The sequence below is a fragment of the Halyomorpha halys genome, unplaced genomic scaffold, assembly GCF_000696795.3.
Source record: "Halyomorpha halys isolate HHAL.00 unplaced genomic scaffold, Hhal_1.1 Scaffold61.1, whole genome shotgun sequence".
NCBI classification, from domain to species: domain Eukaryota; kingdom Metazoa; phylum Arthropoda; class Insecta; order Hemiptera; family Pentatomidae; genus Halyomorpha; species Halyomorpha halys.
In genome coordinates, this window is record NW_027110400.1 from 496,318 (window position 1) to 514,492 (window position 18,175).

At 34.1% G+C, this 18,175-nt stretch overlaps 1 protein-coding gene across 2 annotated transcripts in view; it reads right to left on the minus strand.

Moving 5' to 3' along the window:
- Positions 1-18,175, minus strand: part of LOC106692560 (ribonuclease P protein subunit p40) — a 493,269-nt gene that overhangs the window by 106,372 nt on the left and 368,722 nt on the right. The window lies entirely within an intron of this gene.

The following is an 18,175-nucleotide window of genomic DNA, read 5'->3' on the forward strand; positions in this document are numbered from 1 at the left end:
TATGCGATACAACACGAGGAGGCCCCTCACCTCCGGACTTAAAATAGCTCTTTTTTAGAATGGATAGCTCATATATCCATTACATCAAAACATAACAGGTAACCTTAAAATACCAAAGGTAGTAAAAGGTAAGAGACAACACGAATTACTTTTCTTTTTCACAGTAATGCACTTACTAATTCACTTTTTATTTCTGTTTTAGAGGGTTCGGAAAAAAAAACACTGTGTGTGCAGAATCGATGGCGCCGTATGCGCATTGAACAAGACTTCAAAACCCATCTCAGTGTCTTCAAATATTTATAGACCGAAGTGGTGATGAAATGAGAAATTATTCGACTTTATCATGATGTGAGCATTATAAAAAATTAAATATATTTTGTATTAAAATAAAAAATGAATAGCAGACCTTTTTGGGGTTACCAACGTACAACCATATTATTCGGTTGTCATTAGATCTTTTTTATAGTACGTTGCTCTAAAAATTAATGAAGAGGTGATAATATTACATTTTTTTAAACAAGATTAAGTAAAAAACAATAATATACTATTAATATTGGAGGTGTTAAACTAATTATAATAAGATGCTGATCGAATCGATCCCTGACAGAAGCAGAGAGGGGAGGGGTACAGTCGCTGTAAATTCCCAATGACACGGCGATCCAACGAAGCGGCAGATTGGGATGGTGCCACTGACGTCCTCAAAGGGATAGTTTTGGCCTCTGCCTGCACTTCACATCACCATCCCGCTAGCTTAGCAAACTAGCCTTTACCAGCAACTCGAGCAGAAGGACACTACTTCCCAAATAGTAATTGTTTTGAATCAAAACATCATTGTGGTGTGCTTATGGTTTAAAAATTAAAAAAACAAATCTTGATCAGTGTCGAGAGTTATATTGTCTGTCGAGCATTCGTCCCAATTAAATTTGTTATTTGTATTGAAGTTTTTAAAATTATATGTTTTTAGTTTTTATTACTCATAAATAGGGATAGGATTTTTATGTGCTAAAAAATCCGAAATTTGTACATAAATATGTGTTAATAAATTGTCAGAATTAAAAAAATATGTAAATAATATGTATTTATAAATTTTGTATTATTCAACAATTATAAATTACTAATTAATTAGTAATTTTATAACTTAACTGAATAACCGAACTCAACTTTGAATCCTTTGACTTTGACTTAATTTTAGGGATGCAGTATGAAAATAATGTTAAAACACAATCAAAAAAATTTAACTCGAAAAGGTCTAAATGAAGACTGGGGAGTGAAACAAGACTAAGGTGAGAAAGGACCATGGGAAGAGGGGAAACAGAGAAATGAATTGAGGAGTAAATAAACAAATTTTAGGGAAATGTCACAGGAATAAGACTCTTGCTCTTTTTAATTGATTCTGGGAAATTCTCGATGCAATTCTGTGAAAATTTATTATTGCCACTGCTTTTAATTTGTGTTCAAAGATGAAGATATAGAATTTTTACGCACTATTTATGATAAATGATAAATTTCACCTTTAAGTTTCTTGAGTTCTCTTGAATTTTACGTAGTTGCTACAAAAAATGTATTTACAATCGAACAAATAATTTAAGGAAATACGTGATTCAGGATAAAATACCTATACCTAAAAATAAATATATAAATATATACCTAAAAATATGTTAAAAATAACAAATATTTCAGAAAATATTTATAACAAAATATGTAAAAAAGGCTAAATATTTAAAAATATGTGAAATAAACATGGCTTCTTTTGGCTAGAAATGTCTTTATTAGTAAGAAATCGCAGATATCATGATGAGGTAAAAGTATGTGAAAACATAAAAATCCTATCCCTACTCATATAGTAGCTTAATAACGCAGTTCGGTTACGCATCTGACACCTAGCTTCAAGCGCAACATGACCCATCAGCAGTGTATTGACTGAAGATAATAGGGGAAGATATCAGAAGGCACATATGAACATAGAGCACAGCAACTTCCTTCACTGAATAAGGAAGTATTTCTATCACTAAGGTGGCATTAACCACACCAAGGCTGTCTGTAACTGAATTAAGGCGTCTACCTCAGCAACCCCATTACTGCAGCGGTGCCGGTTTGAATCCGGCCCGAGGGGTTGACTTTTATTTCATAGTGGTTCTACGGAATGAAAACTTACCCTCTCACCATGATTAGAATAGGGTGCTATCCTGCAGACACTCTCCCCCTAATAAATGACCATGAAGAGGGTTAAAAAAATGTATCCTTGACTACACATCCTTAACCTAACGCACCGGTTTTGAAATTGCAAAAATGTTGATTGCAATTAAAAATCTGATTGGACAAAATTGAATTGAATTTTGTGGAGTATTTTCGCCGAATATCACGGCATCTGTTCTTCATCAGTACATGAAGGATTTGTCAAATGACAATTTTTCCCAAAAAGTCTACATTTGTTTTTAAGTTTAAAAAAAAAAATGGTATTTTACAATTTCATTGCTGACAGCGATGTCAATACAGGCAGCGGGTAAAGGTTGTCTTTACTCAAATTATTAGATTTTGTCTTCTTTTTTTCTGATATTTCCAAATTTTTTTTTTAATGTACTACCAATAGCAAAATAGAAAAAAGAGAATTATAAAAAAAAGGAGGATATATTAATGAAGCTATCCGATAACTAGATCTCGTTCAATAAGTTTCAGATGGAGTCAACATGTAATTAACAAGAAGCAAGGCGTGGTTGGGGAGAGAGGCAGAAGGAGAGAATTTGCACATAAATGTTGATTACGTATTGTAATGTATTCGTAGGTAGCGCTAGCTGGATGATTAACATAGCCCTAGCTTTGATTAAACTAGCAATTATACGCCTCATTATAATATAAATTACCGCTAGCTCCCTGGGCCCAAGAACTCCCTACTCCCTCCCTCCCCGTCCTCCCGCCCTCTCTTGCTCTCCCACTTATTCAGATGAGCCGGTCACTGCTTCACTGTACTCCCTGTCCTCTGTGTTATCCCTGTCCACTAGAATTCCCTTATCAACGGAGCCTTACAGGAGAACAGAATTAACATTTGAACTACGGAAAGTATATCAGAAAAAAGTTTTTAATGAAAAAAATTATTTTTTTGTGAAAAGTTAAAAAAGAAAAGAAAAAAAGAGCAACAAAATCCGTCACTAAGGTCGTATTTCATGATAAAAAAAATTGATTTATTTTTCTTTGCTACTTATTTTTTTTTTTTTATACTTATTACTATTTACTTATAACTATATTTTACAATTCTATAAAAAAATTAACGAGGATTAAAAAACAATTTTAAAATAAAACACAGATTTCTATTGATAATTTTTACAGCAATTTATGTTTGGTAATCTTATGTTGATATCCACAGCTCATTGTTATTATAATTTTCTGTTTCTACCAAGATTGAAAGAAATTATGAATTAATTTGTATAAGAATCATGCAGGATGTCTATATTTAATTCTGAATGGATGTCAGATTCATAATTCGGTGTATAATATGATTAGTTGTTTACGATTTGTTTTGGAGTAGATTTGTTTGGAAAGTTTTTTTTTTTAAGTTAATTGAATTATAAATAGAATGGAAATAGGTCTTAGAATTGATTTGGAGAATATCAGTTTATTTTTTTGAGATATCTATCATCGGTAGAGGGGTCTACTATATTGGTGTTCTTGAATTTCGGATATTTATTTAAAAACTCTAAAAATCGAAATGTGGATAACATAGAAAAAATGCTAATGTATTGAAATTTCGACTTTAATTTATTTCCACTTCTATGGCATTGCTATTCCTTGTTTTAATGGTACATATAGAATTTGAATTCTTTTCAATACATAACAGAAAGGAAATTGGTTAAATGATACGTAGGATTAAAGCTTTCACATAAATTAAGTTTACAAACGTCCAATCTACAGTTTTAAAAGTTAACGACTTAAAAACTAGTATAGGTCTATTGAAGTTTCTCCCAACGGAGAAAAAGTGGTTGTAAAATACAAATGACTATTATAAAAAATTAAATTAAAATCTGTACCGCCACATCCCGTGAAGGGTACTGTACTTTGTAAGGAAGTACTGTTACTAGACTATCGGTTGCGCAAGGTGATTTGGTCTGAATTCACTGCCAGATTTTTAAATAATTTATGAGTCTAGGTGGACCCTATGAGGTCTCCAGAGCCCACAGGGTTGACTCACTGTTACAGTTTAACAGAAAACAATATTAAACCCAGCTGGATTTACCCAATATTCAAACCCGGGTTCTTGGAGTTAGTAGCATCGGACCTAAAGAATAAAAAGAAAAAAAAAATTGGTGATCTTTGGGAGCAGTGGCATGCGCAAACCCCAGCGCGCTACTCCACTGCTGCATGGCTAGGGAGGGGAATAAAAAAAAAAAAAAAATAGTAGCATCGGACCTTACCACCCTACGGCTATTATAGACGTCCAGTTTCTTCCTCATTAAGAAAAACGCAACATCTAGTCTGAGAATGTTTCAGTTATATCATTCCTATTAGGTTATTCACCTGCCGTCTTTATAATTAAAAATTATGATAACAATTCTTTTATTCAAATAATTTCACTAAAAGGGATGTACTATTGTACTCATTCAAAGGAAATGTACTACTTAAATTATATTATTTATTAAATAATAGTTACTTAATTAATTACTTTTCCAGCGTAAACATTTTTAAAATACAACAGTATGTTGTAAAATGATTTTCACTCATATTTCATTCACTAAGCAAGTCATACTCAGTTATTTTTTGGAACATTCAATCTCTTTAGACTTAACTGGAACCGTAGGTGTCAGAGGCTCGGGGACGGGAAAACATTTCGCCATCCACTTATATAGGTATTTCAATTTAAAAGACTAAAATATAAAATAATTCTAAAGAATGTTTTGGCAAGAATAAACATATTTATCATGTATTGTACAAGTTACGTATAAAAAAGTCATGAAATGAAACAATTCAAATATTTACACGATATTAATAATCATTAATATTTATTGTGAACTTTTACCGCCCCCTAAAAATGTCACTGATATCTCTAGGTTACACTGCCCCTATTGTATACTACACTTACTGCAAAGGGGTATTATTATGCAGAGGATTTAACTACTCGGATTGCTAATGTGAAATTTTGCAAACATTAGATGTAAATGTGAAGATTGAAGTTGTGATAAAAAAATCACTATTATTTATTTGCCAAAATTTCGCCCCACTTTGCAGGGCATCGTCGGGGCTAAAAAGATAGACAATAGAGATAGCATCTTTATAGCCCTGAAGACGTTCTCCATATTGGGCCAAAACGTCGGCATATAAATAGATAACTACGTTGCCGCTGTATATTAAACCTATCTTAATAACAGATATATATATCCGCCTAGACTCCGTAGTCATGTGAAGAACCAACTCTCATACATCATACAATATCCGTACAAATAAAGACCATTTAAATTTAAATATAACTAAATTTTTGTATGTTCTATATAAAGCAAATTATGAATGGAATATGGTCCGGATGCGGTAAAAAAAAACTCAAATAGTAAATTATTATACTATTTTATTGAGCCAACGTTTCGCCCCACGTTGCAGGGCTTCGTCAGGGCTGTTTTGACGGAAGTCAAAGTCAGAGTGAGATAGAGAGAGAAAAACTGTAGATTGGACGTTTGTAAACTTAATTTATGTGCATGTATTAATCCTACGTATCATTTAACCAATTTCCTTTCTGTTAAGTATTGAAAAGAATTCAAATTCGATATGAACCGTTAAAATAAGGAATAGCAATGCCATAGAATTGGAAATAAATTAAAGTCTGAATTTCAATACATCCACATTTTTTTTTCTTATCCACATTTCGATTTTTAGGGTTCTCACTCTGACTTTGACTTCCGTCAAAACAGCCCTGACGAAGCCCTGCAACGTTGCCTCAATAAAAATAGTATAATCATGTTCTATTTGAGTATTTTTGACCGCACTCTGACCATATTCCCATTCATCTATACACACGGTCAATCAATAATCTTCCAGTATGTCACAAAGCAAATTATGTTTTTATCAATATTTAAAATGGTTGAAATCAATAAATAACAATATCAATATATTTAGAGTGCGCATTAGGCTGAAAATTTAATTATTAATATCGTATGAAATATAAAATTACAAAAGAGGTGTTAATTAAAAAGGAAGGTTAATTGGTTATTAAGTAGGAGTTGATGCGAGGGGTGGGGTATGTTTAATGATATATGTAAAACTGGCTGAGTGATAAATAAATTATATTATCCTTTAATTCTAAAAATTAAATGGATACTGGGCTGCATTAAATGCACACCGGGGTGCTGCTTTACTGCGTTTTAAATCAGATCAGGATCAGGATTAGCTTTTTATTATATTTTATGAAAACCACTCTGTCTCTCTCTGCACGCCCCCAATGGCGGCATAATTCCATTGTTTATCACGGATACTGATACATTTTTAAATCCAATATGCGACTCACGTCAAACGTCCAATTTATTGGCTTCGTTGGTTTTTTTATTTTCATTTTTAAACAATATACTTTCCTTGTGGCATTAAAAAAGATGGAATGCATGCGGTATTATATACTGTAAACGGTAAATGGATTGCAAAACTTCCTGATTTCACACAGAATTTGAACCAAAAAGAGTTCTCTAATCGTAGCAAACCATTTTTATAATTCTCATCCATTATTTGAACCTAATTATTTCTCTTAAATATGTTTGATTACAACTTAGCATAAGATGTTAAAATATAATTGACAGAAAAATTATTTATCTCCCATTTTTATATATTATTGTATTCTAGGCTCCGATCTAATTACATATATACTTATATTTATCTGTAATTTATATAATATATTACTCTGAACGTTTTAAACCAAGAAGTTGCTTTTGAATAAAACTAGAGTTAAAGAAGGGATATGAATGCTCTCTCACTCCTCCCCCCCCCTCTCTCTCTTCTCTCTCTCTCTCTCTCTCTCTCTCTCTCTCTCTCTCTCTCCCTCTGTCTCTCTCTCTCCCTCTGTCTCACTCAAATCTTATTTTGGTTCGAGAAGCATATTATTTATTTATTATTATTCATTTATTTATTGTTTTCTCTTAATTAATTTGTACTTAAAAGAATGTTATTTTGTATATAATTTTTTCAAAGGATATTTTATTTTAAATCTCTTTCTTATTTTTTTTCTTTTACTTAAGAAGGAGTTTATTTTGTAATTTACTATTATTTATAATACCATTTAATTTACTAATATTTCCAGAGAGCATACATTTTCATTTTATTCTCATTGTTTCATTAACCTTTTATTTTTTTAGTCTTTTTTTTTTTTGTCTCTTTTATGTTTGATAATATTTTTGATTTCTTGTACTTATTTTCATAAAACTTATTTTGTACCCAGAAATTTAAATAGTTTGTATTGCTCAAGACACTGTAATCTCAGAGCACCATGGCTTATTGTAAAATTGTAATTAATCAAGAACAATAATCTCTCTCTCTCTCTCTCTCTCTCTCTCTCTCTCTCTCTCTCTCTCTCTCTCTCTCTCTCTCGGGAGTTGAATGCTCTTTCCCTCTCCCTCTACCTCTTCCAACTTAAGTACAATCCTACTAGCGTTTTAAGGAGCATAAAATTAGTTGATTTGTTTGTCTTCACAACACATAACCTATGTTATAAGAAAAAAGTTTAACAAAATTCACAACCATACAATGAGATTTTTAGCGTTATAAAAGTGTATTAACCCGAAGTGTACATGCAAAGGATAGAGGACAAATTTAGTAGACCCCGATAGGAAGAAAACTTATAGGCGATATTAATAAAAAAAGAAATAACTCCATTCTATATATTTAATATGTGTAGGTATAAGAAGAGTATACAAAATATTATAAATGTTCACCATGCCTTCAACCTGAAATGAATTGCAATAACCCAGTCTGAACGAAACCAAACCGCTGAGGTTTGATTTCATAAAGCCCGGCTTGTGATAATCCTGTCCTAATTGTGACAGAGAAGTTTCTTTAGGACAGCTGACTGCGGGGGCGTACCCTTCCGGAGGGTCGGGGGGTAAACAGAGGGAGAACTTTATTAAAACGGGGGGTGCCGGCGTTTTCTAAGGTTGTTGCAATCCATTACATCAATCAGTCAACAATTTGTGGTAAAGATTTAGTGAGTGGCATTTATCACCTTATCTTTATGGGCTTTAAAGTTTTCATTTTAAATTTCATTCCAGCCTGTTAATATACTTTTACCACCCTTAGCTTCAGATTTTTGGAGGTTCTTTAGAATTTCAGATCCTTTAAAATGGAGAAGAATACACTAATATTCTATGTCTATTTATGGAGGAGCCGAAGTAATAATAATTTCTTTTTTTAAACAATTTGAGTAGAAATATTTGCTCTAGCTACAGGGCGTATATCTGTAGCTACAGTACACGAATAGCCTTAGCCAAATCTTGTTTTTTCCAGCTCATACGAAATTCATGGTTGAGGCTGTGTTAATACACAAAAAAAAAAATTAGTTTTCTAATTGATTTTTTCTCATTGCGGCTTAGTCCGAAAGACTTACATACATTGTACATCAGTAACAAAATCAAGTACAACTTAAGCTGATTTCTTAATTAAATCCCCTTACTGAAATTTTAACAAAAAACTATCAAAGCTTGTAGATCCAGAAAAGGGAACTATGATAAACCAAGATAGGCAGCAAGTATTTAAACAACACCTCATTAGTAATTTCATAAGCTGTAGGATTTATACAGAATAATGTACCAAATTGTTTGTAACCTTTTAAAAATATATTGATGGTAATTGCTAACTAGTCATAAATATCCAGCCTTTTTGTGTGTTAAGAAATATTTCTAAGAAAAAAATATTTAGATAATCGAACCTGAATAATTATGGGCCTCTTGAGTTATGAACTCCTCCGTTCTTACGCCCTCTTGGCCGTTCCGCTCATAAAGATGACGGACATTAAACTAAACCGTCATCAACAAGTACAAAAGATTGTTAAAAAATTCAAAGCCTATCAAAGTATAAAGAAGATTAAGGAAAAAAAATAAATAAAATATACAATCATTAAATGGAACACAACATGTCGTTGCTTCAGAAAATAAGTCATTTTAAGTGGTCTCCTTACACTTATTTCGAATTTTTGTTTTGACGTTAGGAAGCACCAACCTGCAAACATGGAATTTCCGAAACAATTTAGAGATGATTTTTTTTGAACGGTTCTAGAGGACAAAGAAGTTACTGAATTTCCACTTGAAACAAACACTTATTTTTAGTTCTTTCTGCGTGGAGTCTACTCGTAGGGCGCGATCCAAACTTCACTTCTTTGAACCAGCTCTCTTCCCCTTCTCCAGTCTATTTCACTCTTGTTAAATGCTTGTCTGGTCATTTCCTGAAGACCTGATAGTCTCCGTTATTTCAGCTGATTTAGTGACTTTCGCTGATTTACCAGAGACATCGAGAAACCACTTGAGTTGGTAGTCCTCAATAGCTCCTCAGCTGTTCTACATCGTGCTAATCTTGGATTTCTTTAACTTTTTTTGGACAAGAGTATCTCCACGAAGTTGCCTTTTTCAGTGAGGACATTCTTCCTCTGGTCAGTACCGTCTTAGCTGGCCCTTAGGTCGTCATTGGATGGCAGGATTGGAAAAATGCCTTATTATTTTTTTTGTTAATTACGCCATATCAAGTCATTTCTGAAATACAGGGAGAGAAGTTTTATCCAATAGGCAATCAAAATATTCTAAACATAGTGGGAGGGTCGAGTTTTCATTCCATGGAACCACCACGAAATAAAAGTTGACCTACCCAAGCATAAATCAAACCGGGCCCGCTGCAGTTATGAGATTGCTAAGGTTACAACTCAACTTCCTCAGCTACAGCGGCTTCGGAATGTGTACATTAATTATTACTTGGAGACTCATCTTTTCTCTAAGAATTCCCTTGAGACAGTCAAAGTACTATTTTCCTAACTTCATGAATGTCTTTATAATTATGAAAAAAATAAAATTAATAAATTAATTATCGAGTTGAATTTAACCATCATCATAATTAAACAATAATTCGGGAATTTGTTACATAAGACAGGACAACATTTTTTAAAATGGAGTATCTTATACACTTTTTAGTTACAACTTTTCCAATCCAATGTTGTTTGTCACGATTACCTTTAATTTGTACTGACTTTAATTTTAAACTTTTTTTTTTTTATGGTAATAATGCTCAAACTGATCAGTGCAACAAAACCAAACATTGGCCGAGTAGAATATTTTGTTAATGACAAGAGTAGAACTGAATGAAAACTCTCACCGATTGTATTCAAACCGAAAGGTTACAGCTATTGTTTTTAATTCCCTCCGTTGCGGACTGTTCTGGATACGGGACAACCATAAAGGACAACCATTCCGAATATGCGGAGCACACATAACGACCGGCGGTTAAAGAGTCCCGCCGAGAGATAAAAAAATAAAAAAGTTCGACTGGTACATTGGAAATTCGAATCAATATGAAGTTAATTATTCAACAGGAACAGGCAAGGGAGGGGGGGGGGTTGTAAAAGCTGGAGAGCTCGGGTTTTTTAAAATGGCGCTGACCCCCCTCCCCTCATACCAACGAACTGAGAACATATTTAATAGGGAATTCATAAAGCCGAAATGAGTGACGGGCCGAAAAAAAAAAAAATAATATGGAACAGAGGCGATGAAAAAAATGTTTTGAGCGGGCGGTGTTTCGATAACGACATTACATGGGGCTCTATGGCGTACTTTTTAATTAAAATGTATCCAGGCCGTTCCATTAGAGTCCTGAGGAGGGATTTTATTATCATTATTAATTGCTATCAGCGTGTGTATGTGTGTGTTTGTTAGGTCCAAAGGTAGATCCACCTGATCAATACCCCGTCGTTGGAAAAATGTTTCTCTGTCTGTGAAAAATAAAAGCGCTTTCATTTAGCCAGCTCTTTTATCTGTCACAATAAGAGTTTCCTTAATCATTTTCTTCATTAGTATAGGGCAAATATACCCATCTGTTTCCTTTAAGGTATTAATAACTTGATAAAATGAGAATTTATTTAAAAATAAAAGACTCGAACCCTCTCAAATTACATTTGAAATGTAGAAAACTCCAGTTAAAACAGAAAACCTTAAATACACCAGAAAACTGGGTAATAAACCTATAAGTTTAAAGGAAAGAGCGAGTCATCGTCTTTGCCGAGATACTTCGTAATTCAATAAAATCAACATTACATAATAAAAAAATGATAGAAAATAAGCAACTCTAGAAAGATCTCACAACATAAACAATCGTTTTTACCTTCCAATCGTTTTCGAGATGCAATATTAATCTAAAACCAAGCAAAAATGAATCACCTATGGCCATTGACATGTTCCTTGTAAGTATCGGGCACCAATGTGTAAGGGTAGCAATAGCATTGCCGTACTCTGTGACCCTACGTCGTTGTGATTCATCCGTTCCAAGGCTCAGATAACAGTGTCAACACCTCCAATATCTAAATTATGAACTGTCACAGTGTGTATCTTTAGCTTTCGAGTGATTTTGAAAACGTTTAATTGTTATCCCTAAAACTTGAAGTTAAAGGATCACTGGTAGAACTCTGCTACGACATCCTGGGTTTGCCTTGAGGTCTTTTACCATCAAGACGTAGACCATGGTCGTTAGTGGGTCTCGGCGGTCTTCCGTCCTGACATCATGGCCTAACCACTTCAGCTGGCGAACGCCCAGAATCTCCTTCACCGGTAGGACACCTAATTATTCCCTAGTCCTGTCGTTGCGGATGTAATCCCTTCTGGCCCTACCCACAATCCTTCTGAAGAACCTCATTTCAGTCTACTCCTCTAATAGAGTTATATCTGTCGATATTCTGCTTTAAACTTCATAAAAGAGTGCAGGCAAGTACACTGGAGTAAGTATTCTGAAGATGAGAACCTTCACATTTTTGTCTATTTCTCTTTTTCCAACCACAGTATTACTAGATACTGTGTAGATAGATATAGATATAGATCTAGTAGTAAACCAAGTTTACCCAGAAATATTGTATGATTTCTGAGTCCACTTTTTCTGAACTGTCCTAAGGTGGGAGAAATCTGATACTACCTCTATTTAGACTTATTACAGAATGTTTAACACCTCTTTGTCAAGAGCCCGTATCAGATGACTCAGATCTACCAGCCATGATCCGTTTGCGACCACTCGAAGATTATCTCCCGAAGGGAGGTTTCAAATGTAACAGCAAAAGAGAAAAAAATCAGTTTCCGAAAGGTCTCCGGACTATTGATAGCGCATAAAAGCAACATTTTTAGAAATGGAGGGTATTTGGATCTTGCCTCATTAACCTCACCGTTCGAACCTTGTACCGATTATGATCTTTTAAGGCTCATTTTTTAAAAGACCCTTCGAAAACAACGAGGAGGAGACAGCCATCCTCACCCAATTGAACTGCTATCTAAAAGATGTGTTTATGTAATTGCAAATGATGGCTTATACTTTCTGAATATGTTTAATGTGAAGTGTTACACTAAAACTCAAATAAAACTTATTTTAATCTCAAAGACTTTTAAGTATTTTCTCAAATAATACTTTAATTAACACTTAACTTTTTTTTTGGAGAAGTTTGTCGGGGATGCGGTCAGCTAAGAACAACATAAATAAACAAAACCATATTTATTTATTTTATTCCGACCTTTTGACCTGAGTTTCAGGGTTTCATCAGGGGTTATGGCGTAGAAGGTAGGCCTGCAACTGGACTTCAGTAAGTCTTAGCAGGCCGGTCTTTACTTCGGAATCTTTAGCAGGCAGGTTGTTATGTAGGAATCCGAAATGTTCAACACCAAAGGAAGGAAAAGAAGTACTCGTATTCGACAGGAAATTAAGACGGATGATTTAGGCCTCATTATTCAAGGAGACCATTGGAGGAGATGCTACAACAATGAGATGTACGAGTTCTTCGGTGAAGCCAACCCAGTACGGACCATTGAGTTGGACAGACGTCGCGTGCAGAAGTGGCGGGACCATGTCGCAGTTTCCTAAGAAGCTATTCAAGGGCTCCAGGAAACTGGACTATTCCAAGATGAGGAAAAACTGAAGTGGGAAGACGCGATTGCTAAGGAAGCTCTTTCTTTCACGAATGTTCGAAATTTGAAAGTAGACCAATTGAACTCAGTCATCTAGCGAAGTAGCACATCATATTGGAGTGCCAGTAAAAACAAATATATAATAGGTACCTTCTGAGTACTTTCCGAACCCTCTAAAACAGAAATTATGTTTAATGTCATTACAGGTAACCTTAAAATACCAAAGGTAGTAAAAGGTAAGACACAACACGAATTACTTTTCTTTTTCACAGTAATGCACTTACTAATTCACTTCTTATTTCTGTTTTAGAGGGTTAAGAAAAAAAAACAACTTATAAAGTAATTCTACTTGTTAAGGACAAGTCTACAAAGCAATCAAATGATTCTCGATGCATTTCGGCCCTTTGAATTTTATGATTCCTTTGATAAAACTGTTCTGGAGAACAGAAAACAATTCTTAATCGGTAGATAAGTGAATAGTACCATAATTCAGTAAATAGTGTGACAGATGAGATCCGAACCCAAGATTATGGAATTTAATTCCCGTCCATTGGTAGTTTGCCTTTGATAAACAGTTCTCGTGCTTGGATCTCAATAAAGTGGCAGTTTCGTAGACATTTGAACCCTCCTAATGACATTCATTGTATGTACGCATACAGAGCAACTGTTGCCATTTGCTAGCAAGAACCAATCACCGCAGTAATTGGGAATTAATGTCAACCACCGCCAATTTACCTTTCAGAAACAGTTCCATTATCCCATGTGAACCTCGCCATATGAAGACTTTCTATATCTCCTAATGGTACATATTAATTGTAAATAAACATTCTTCAATTGGTTGCTTGCAATCAATAGCGTGGATTCGCTCCCTCCATTCTATTGAAATCTGTGAATATATTTTATGAATGAATGATTTTTCTTTTAATTTTGCTCCATAGGATTATGATGATAATATGCTACATATCAGTCAGATTAGTTCTAAGTCACATTCTTCAGCTATTAGTGACTTTGGTTTGTCCTCGTGGCACAATCACGAAAATTTCGTCTCCTATATCTCTGAGGTATCTATGCCTGGTATCTATCCTCGCCGTATTTTCCGTCCATTAAAGCCTTCGGAAATTAATTAATTTACAAAATCATTTTAGAACATAGTACCTACTTTCTTGGACGCACCGTCACCATAAATTCATACAATTATATTTAAATTAAAATTTTTATTTTAAAATATCTTCCAAGAAAAGAGTAATATTAAACAATTTCATAATACCATATGTATACCTTACCAATTAGTCTAATCCTTAAGCACTGTCTCTGTCTAACCCCATTCATCCTTATTATCTTCCTCTAATGTCGAAATGACAATGACTATGAAACATTTTTTAAAGAAAAAGATTCAAAGCCAAAGTGGCGTATCTGTGAATTCGCTATCTTGGGTTTTGTTTTAGATCCAATGGCCCTTTCACATTGGCTGATTCTCCACTTAAGTACTTAGCTTCTGCGACGACAGCGTCCTCGCTCAGCCCTCATTGGCTTTCAACTCCAGAGGTGCAGTCGAGAGAGTAGTGCTGGAGCCCATTCTTTTTCCTTCTCCGTCGAGGAAGCTTGATTTGGAGTTCCCCTGGGTGGGTATAAATATTGTAAAAAAATATGCACATGGATGGTGAGCTGCCGATACCTCTTTGCAAATTGTGTAACTTAATAAAGATGAACAAATATATGTTTTTCAAATATCTAACACAATATTTTCAAAAAATAATATAATGCTTCTAACATATTTTTATATATGATTTGTGCCATTTTACAATATGAATGATGTTTTATTTTAATTTGATTCACACATATCTGCACTAAATTTTACATAAATATAAAATCGGAAAAAAAATCGGATAGAATAATATAAGCTGTAACTTACTATCGATAAGCTTTTTTTCAGTTATAATTTTATTTTATTTAATCTGCTAATTCTTTTATTGTAAACATAGTAGTTTTATATTATGTAATAATTAGTATATATTTATTTGAATAATATTTTATGATAATAATTTACAATCGAGTCACTGACTCAGATCAATATTATCTATTAATCCTTAATGTTGTAGATTTTCAATAATTAACAATGAAAAACAGCGTATCACTCTCTAATACGTAATCTTGGATACTAACCCAGGATATAGATTTCTTTACTTCAAGTAGTTCAGAAAGTGAAATAATGAGTAATAGACGATGTAATAATGTAATAATAATTATGTTATAAAAAAATTACTAATTCTATTGATGTAATATGATTGATAAATACTAGTTCTAACGGACATGGAACGGAAAAGGATGAGAAATCCCCTGAGCCACGTGATGATGGATGCACCGACCAAACAAGAGGAGTAGCGGTCATGGAATAAGGACTGTAAAAGAGCAAGGGGAACCATAAAGAATAGAAGAAGCTGCCCACTGTTGAATTATGCAACGAGAAGAGGTCCTCGCTATGAATATGAGCCCTCAAGGTAATAAGATGCCCTATCTCTTAGCGCCTACCTCCATATCCCATAAGCCCTTTCTCCGATCCGATCCACTTTATATACAGATATTTACTGGTGAGCCAGGGTAAAACAACGCTTATTTGGCCGGATCGAATTTCCTCGGGATACCCCCTCCTCCCGTGTCCCTAGGGAGGGTCCGTTAAAGGCAGTGGTCATTCTCACTCGATATTGGCTCCTTCAGAGGCACCTCGGTTGATCTAATACCCAGCACCCCCAGGAGTCTTCTTCGGCTCCCCTATAAATAAATTATATATTCATGAGGGATGGACAACAGCACGCTGTTTGTCAATAAGCTCGGCTCTTATCCATGAGTCATCTTAGGATAAAATCTATGAGACAAATATACATATTTAAAGTAGAAAGCTGTCAACGAAAATTTGTAAAAAAACTGCAATAAATATGATTTTTTAAAAATTTATTTATTGACATTTACAACTGTATATAAAATACAACAAGCAAATTTGAAGTAAGATCATAATGATATGATACAGCATGTAGAGAAACTACTCATTGGAAGACCCCTAAAAACATTTTACAATTTAAGGTCACAACATAACAAACACATGTTTATGTTAGTTGTAAATATTTTACAACTAGTAGGATTGGGTGGTCCGGGAGTTTATTATGGAAGGAATGATATCGGGTTCGGGCTAGATCGGATAAGGAACATTTATGTCTTTATGGATGGTTTTATTTGTAACAAAGTAAGGAGCATTGAGGATTTTACGAAGGATTTTGGATTGTAAGGATTGGATACGAGAGGAATTCGAAGGTTTAGTGGCGCCCCAAAGCTCAACTCCGTAAGTCCAGATGGGCCTTATTATTGTCATGTAGATCAGTCTTTTGTAATGAGCTGGAAGTTTAAACCGTTTATCTATTAAATGCTGTAATAGTCGGAATCTACATGCAGTTTCCTATCTTTTCAGTCTTGTTGGAGGATTCCAGGTTAGTCGTTTTTCAAGGTGTAGTCCAAGATAACGAATCTGTTATACAGGGGTAAGAGCCGCATTATTAAAGTATACTGTAGGGCAGTCGGCAGGTTTACGACGAAGAGTAAAGGTGATTTGATGGGATTTATTTTTATTCTCCAATTTTGGCACCATTCTTCGAGGGTTGTGATATGGGACTGGAGAGTTTGGAACAAAACAAAGGGTTATTATTAACAGTGGGCACACATGTGTCATCAGCATACGTGGTAAGGATAGTGTAAGGAGCTGTTGGGATGTCAGCTGTATGGGATGCAGAGGATGGGACCGAGGATACTACCTTAAGGAACACCAGCGGATTGAAAATAGAAGGATGAATAGAAACCATTGTGGTTTATTTGGAACAATCTATCAGTAAGAAAGGAACGGATGATGAGAAAGTATGTGGGAGGTAGGGATTTACGGAGTTTGTAAAGCAGTTCCGGGTGCCAAATATGAATTAGCAGATTATTTATGTATTAATAAAATTAAAATCTGTACAGGTACAGCCTATCAAGGGTCTGGCACTCAATACTTTATAAAGAAGTTCTGTTTTTATATTTGACATTTTAATAACGTTGATTATTATGATTATGAATTAATATAATACTAATAAACATGAATTAGTAGGCAATAAAGTCTAGTAACTTTATGGACGCGTTTAAAAATATTATTCCATACTATTAGTTCTATTTAAAGAGGCTTGAAATTGTACAACTGGCTTGCACATACCTCACTGTTGCTGAAGAAATCTTGGTTTTATATAGAGACAAGAGGAGTGATTGGAAACGAATTCTCAAAGTTTTACTTTCTTTATATAGTTTCTGTATGCATATATGTATGCACCAGCATATTTATGTGCAAACATATATGCACCACCGCTTTGCATCAGATTTTGGTTTCGTAAAACAAATGCTTAGACCTCAACTTCTTTCCTATTTCCTCCAACATAACACCACATTTCGTCTTATCCATATTTATTTAGAGGTCTAGTATATTACTAGATTTTACCAAGTAAAATGTAGTTGTATAGATTCCTCGTTATTACTTTTTGTTTTGTTTGTAAGAATTTTTTTTATATATGTTGGACATGTTTTGCAAGCAATCAATAGAAGAAAAGGTGATATTTGTAACTTTAAATTATAAAAAAAAATACTTGGGGAATTAAAAAAATACTACATTCCTGGAGTGGAGAGGAGTTAAGGAGTAGGGCATCTACAGGTTATCACTTTATTCTAACCATGGTGAGAGCTCAAGTATTTCCTTGGTAACAAGTAGATTATCCCCCCCCCATTCCCTCCCCTCAGTATGTCAGCCAATTTCTGAAAGGGGATCAAAAAAAAAATAAAAAGTGAAAAAGTTATTTTTTAAAAATTTATTTATACCAGGTCATTCAAAAAGTCCTGTCGTTTTTTTGGGGGAAATTATAAATAAATAAATATTTTCAAATAATCACCTTTATTCATCAAAATATCCACCGTTACAGTCCGTAACTTTCTCCCAACGAGATGGTAAAGCCCAAATTCCTTCCTTAAAAAACTGTTGATTTTTACTGCAAAAATAAGTGGTCAGTTCGTGAATT